Raw genomic sequence first — 6,000 nt, 5'->3', positions numbered from 1 at the left:
ATTGGCTAACATGTGAAGTTGGGATTTAAGTTTTTCTTGTTTTGCTCTACATTCAAGAATTCTTCTTTGTTACACTCTGTACTAATTCTTACAATATTCCAGTGAGAGTGGTAAGTGTGATTTAGTGTTGATATCTTTATTTTTGAAAGGAGCAATCAGTCTGATTTCTTTCTTTAGGTGGATGCCAACTACTATTTGGCACCTCTTGTCCCAGAACCACCTCCCTGAAAGGTGATTTGAAATGGTCGTTATAACATTTATGCAACTTGATGGAGAATTGGTACTTGAACTGGCTTGTTCCCCTTCCTTGTTCTCCCACACCTTTTGTATCATGTTTACTAGATTGTAAAATTCCTAGAACAGCATTTAGGTGCTTTAAACGATTACAGCTACTTTTAATCAGCGCCATGTATCCTCTGAAACTGAAGTTTCTTGTTAGTTCTTATGGCTGGTAACCTCCATGAATTTGTCTATCCAATCCCATTTTTAAAATCATCTAAGCCATATCCTGATGCCTTGTAGCAATGATGAGAGGAGGAAGATTTTTTAAAATTATTTATTTAAGGATTTTTATGCCGCCATTCAGCCAAAAAAGGCTCTCACGGCGGAGATGGCAGTGGAGGAGAAGCTCCCTTCAGGCTGAAACAGTGCATGAGCTGCAGCTATGGTCATGTGTAGTATTCTTTGTGGCAAAGAATACCATACATTCGTTATGCATTGACTTTATTTATTTGTCCCCCCCCAGTTTACAATCATAAAAACAAACAACAAGAAAAAATACAACAATAAAAGTATCACAATGATACAATATTAAACATTAAATACTATATATATATATATATATATATATATATATATATATATATATATATTGAAGATCTAGCAGTAAAATTAATAACCAGAGGAAGTGATTAAAGATGAAATGCATGGAAATTTTTGAGTTTAATTGGCCGAAGAGCTGGATGTACCACTGGCACACGAAAAGACAGAGGGCCCCCTCACGATTATTAGGTATTTAGGTATAGAATTGGATTCTGTGCAGCAAAGTTGCTGACTTCCTATAGATAAACTCTTGGCCCTTCGGTCCAAGTTGCTTTCCATGCACAATCACAGAAAGATTATGGTCCTTCAACTTCAGGAGCTGGTAGGTCTCCTTAATTTTGCCTGCCGTGTAGTTGCTCCCAGACGAGCCTTTCTGCACCATTTAGGTCACACAGGCCATGCGTGAGGATTTAAGCATCTGGCTCTCTCTTTTGGATGAATTCAGTGGCGTTTGCGGGAGTGGAAGTGAAATAACGAGGTGAGACAAGAAAGTTGGATTTAAATAGGGCCACATTTATTAAGTTCAGCAAAGGGTGAAGGAGTCCTAAGCAGACATCCTAACTAGGCCATTGACTACGCTGTATTTGGGATTGGGCGAGCCATTCATATCCTGTTATGTGGTGCTCATATGTCGCCACCCATCCTGATTCCCGTTTTGGGGTAGGGAGGCCTTCTGATTTCACCTGCCCCCCCCCAGGTTGCAGAGTGGGTGAGGAAGGTATGTCTCAGAGGTAATCCTTATTCTGCCAGCTGGTGCCACAAGCCTCCCAGCTGAGGGCCTCAGGTGTTACCAATCATCACAACAGTGCCTAAGAATGTTCACCAACCCTATCCTTGCTCCCTATTCCTGCATACCTGCTCCCATAATAAAATGTGACCAAATTGTACCAATTAGCCTAGTTATTACTCCCCTACTGTCTTACAGTGTGAAGTAGGAAAAAAACACAAAACCATTCTAAATGATTAGGATCAAAAAAATCCTACTCGGACCCCTGAGGGGTGACCGGAAAACCCACACTATCTACAGGGAGTGAGTGAGGGAGATACACAGAGAAGAAGGTGGCTGGGAGGGACACCAGCCCTTAAAAAAGGGCTCAAACCCCTCCCAGCCCAGTGGCACCATGCGGAGGCTGCCAATGGTGAACCTCCATACCTTGCCCCTCTCGCCCCCACCTGCAACTGCATCACCATGCCCAGGAAAGCAGAGCAAGGTTGTAATGCCTTTCATTTTGGAAGTTCAAGATTACCCATAACATAGATTTTGTGAATGCTTCAATCAGATTTCATTTCAAAATAACTCACAATGACATCTTATTAGTAATGTTTCTTTTCTCCACATGTGTTCCAGTGTGAATGTACAAGGAGTACATTGCATTTCAAATAGGTCTAGCACAGCAGTAACAAACAGCCTGCAGATCCTGGACATTTCGAACATTTATCTTATAGTATTTCTTCAAAAGTGACATGTTGTCAAGGAAACCCTGCTTCTGATGCCTATAATAATTCCTGGCAGTACCCATACCTAATGTATTTTTATTGTAAAATTTTTTGAACATTTCAGTTCAAAAAAGCACAAAAGCATATCTATATTTCAAAGCAAAACCAATAGTCTAGTTTGTCAGTCTTCCCCAACTGGTTGCCCTCAAAATTGGTTGGACTACAATTTCCATCACCACCAGTCAGCATGGCCAGTAACCAAATAGTATTCCAAAACATTTGGATGACAACTTGGTGAGGAAGGCTAAAGTAGATTAAGTAGGGACTAAGGACACAATCCTATGCATGCTAAAACAGATAAAACAAAAACCTACAACTCTCAGCTCCCAAATTTTTAGGTTATGTAAAACCCACACTTCTTTCTGAAACATGTAAATTTCAGGGAGATTGGTGATTTTTTTTAGATTTTATGAACATTAGAATGACCCCCTCCCCAATTACTGCTTTATAACGGCGGGATGCAGAATCTATTCATCGTCCTTAACTACATGGACATTGCAGTGTCCATGTAAATAAATCCTAAGCAATTGGTTCACAAATGTTTAGAGACATGTCCCATGACTGCAAATATATTTAGATCTTAAGCCACATCTTAAGCTACTTTTACACCTTTAGTACTGTTTTATCTGACCTTATCATGCCCTTCAGGCCCTCTCTTCATGCTCATGTCCATGGCCTCCTGCTAATGTCATCAGTGGTGTGTGTGTGTGTGTGTGTGTAAAACCACATCAGCACATTTCATCTCCATGGATGCCCCAATCCACTAACATTATATTATGTTTTAATTCAGTTTTATGTATTTTATTTTTATTGTTGTTTCCCGCCTTGATCAAAATGGGAGGCAGGTAAATAATAAATTATTATTATTATTATTATTATTATTATTATTATTATTATTATTATTATTAGTTTGTGTGCCATACAGTTTTTGTTAGACAGTGCAGCCTTTCTTAACCAGACCCAGGCCTTGGCTTTTAATCCCTTGCTCTTTTTAGCATTTAGAATACTGCTGCAACTGCAGCAGCAGCACCTAGGCAAAAGGGCAACCTGAGAAACATAGTTCTCCAATCGACCTGAGTCCGTAGTATGAAAGACATACTTCTGAGACTGCCTAGTGCCTGAGTGGCTGCTTTTGTAGCCCAAACATACCCCTGTCAGCATCTGGCATGGTGGAGCCCACTTCCACTTCCACATAGATATCATCTGTTGAACCTGCACGTCACGCAAATGTCTGTGGTACTCCAGTTGGTAAAAGAATAACCCAGTCATTTATTTTACATTTATTTCAGCTCAAGTATGAGTTTCTAGTCCAGTTAATTCTGTCTTTAATATTACTGCAGGTATTTTCATGTCCATGAATTTTCAATGAAGGGAAACTATCTGGCATTCAGTGTGTGAAAGAGAAAGGTTGAATCTATTTTCACTTCAATAAACAAGGTTAAAATTTCAGCCTGTTGCTGCCTTTTTGACAAATGCCAAGTCTGAATTTAACTATAGTGCACAGAAATAAATAATGTTCCTATTTTTTACAGATTAGCATCACAGGAAGTTATCATGAATAATTAAAGAAATTTATAGCCAGTGGTTCAGTGTCCCAAAAATGTTTTCTGAGGAAGAAACAAATTCATTTGCATTTGACTAAAAATGAACTCACACCATCATAACAATTGTGTGATCATTAGCTTATTACAACATATGTAGATGGATTCTTCATAACTGTTTGAAGTTGTAAGGCCACTACATAGTAATTTTTTGGGTATGCAATTTTCTATTATTTATTTATTTATTTATTTATTTATATAGCACCATCAGTGTACATGGTGCTGTACAGAGTAAAACAATAAAATAGCAAAACCCTGCTGCATAGGCTTACATTCTAATAGAATCATAATAAAACAATAAGGGGAAGAGAATGCACCAAACAGGCACAGGGTAGAGTAAAACTAACAGTATAAAAGTAAGATCTACATTTAGGGTGCAATCCTGTGCATGTTTAGACAGAAAAAAGCCCTGCAACTCCCAGCATTCTCCAGTTGTGGGACTATTTTCTCTCTAAGCATACATAGGATTGTGCCTTTATTTTTTATTTTTTTTATTTGAAATATTTCTGGGCTACCTTTCAGGACAAGAGATCTCTCAAATCAACTTACACAATAAAGTCCCATATAGGAAACTCACACACACACACACACACACACACACACACACACACACTGATAAAAATCACAAAATAATAAAAATAACAAACACAATAATAAAATCAGCAATAACACATCTAGGCTGCTAAAGGACTTGTCTGCACCTGCCAGATATCCTGGGGTCGTCTCCAGGTTGTCCCTGTGCATCCATATTATGTACAGGGGATCCCAGGGGCAACCTGAGACAACCAGGGACTGTCCCCAGGATATCTGGGACCATGGATTTCCCAATATTTCTGCAGTCCTGGAACAAACCCGAAGATCATGAGCAGTGTGGCTGCTGCTCCTGGGTCATGCCTTCTTCCCCATGAGTAGTGGAACCGAACATAGAGCTACATGGGGAGGCTCTGTGCCCATGGGGGGGCATTTTGCCATCCCTGCGATGGCCTGGGGGTTGGGTGTGTGTGTGTTTTCTTACCCTTTTCCATGTTACTGGTTCCTCTTTTTTTTTTAAAAAAAAAATGGCGGCCGTGATGTCTCTCTTCCCTTCTGGGACATTGTGCAGCCATCAAAACGTTGGGGGAGGATTGTGGAAGCAGGTAAGTCCACAATCCTACCCCCTCCCTCGCACTACACCCTTAGGTGTAGACATGCCCAAAGTAAAAAATACAATTACAGGTAAAAACCCAGAACAATTAAAATGCACACACATGCACAACCAGGCAAAAGCCAACCATGCATGGTGAAGGAGGTACCCCACCTGGCTGGCACCTGGGGGAGCAGCTCTTCCAGGTGCTGGCCAAATGCTTTTCTCTTTGCGGAGAGAAGCACAGTGACCCTATCAGCATTAGGAAAGTACAGATTTTGTTAAATCCATTCCATCTGCATTTTATGGATTGTCTGGTGTCTTTTGTTCCATCCTCCACTCATGGACAATATCAGATTTTTTTTAGGGATGTACAAGAATCTTGTTCAACTTGCATAAGTATTAGCACAAGTGCACATTAGTGCAAATATCTCCTGCCAAAAGTTTTTTTTTAAGTCCGCACATTTTGGAATCTGTGCAACTTGGAGAAAGCTGGACTGCTGAAGCAACTGCAGATTAGATTCATAGAAATCCAAACTCATTTGAATATGTTGTGGATTTCTCTGAAATTCCTAGTCAGCATAGGGAAAGGCAAAATGGGTGGGTGGGGGAAATGACATTGTGGGGAGGAGTTTGGGGAAGGGGGCCCACCCTCCACATCATCCATCCTGCCAGATTGGTCTGGGAGCGCAACTCATTTCCCAGGCCAAAACCAGTTTGACACTCCTAGTTTAAACCATATGCCATTGCCTATAGGGATAAGTAACCTTAAAACCAAAATTTCAGTTTACCCAACTTGTGTTTTGGATTGAGGTTTACAATGATATCAGCTGAAGAACCAGTGTGGTATAATGACTAGAGAGTTGGACTGGAAGGTGGGAGGTCCAGGTTCTAGTCCCCACTCAGCCATGGAAGCTCACTGGGGGGGGGGGATCTACACTACTGCTTTAAAGAGCT

The sequence above is a fragment of the Elgaria multicarinata genome, chromosome 9 (assembly GCF_023053635.1).
Source record: "Elgaria multicarinata webbii isolate HBS135686 ecotype San Diego chromosome 9, rElgMul1.1.pri, whole genome shotgun sequence".
Taxonomy (NCBI): domain Eukaryota; kingdom Metazoa; phylum Chordata; class Lepidosauria; order Squamata; family Anguidae; genus Elgaria; species Elgaria multicarinata.
Note: the sequence above shows the minus strand (reverse complement) of the source record.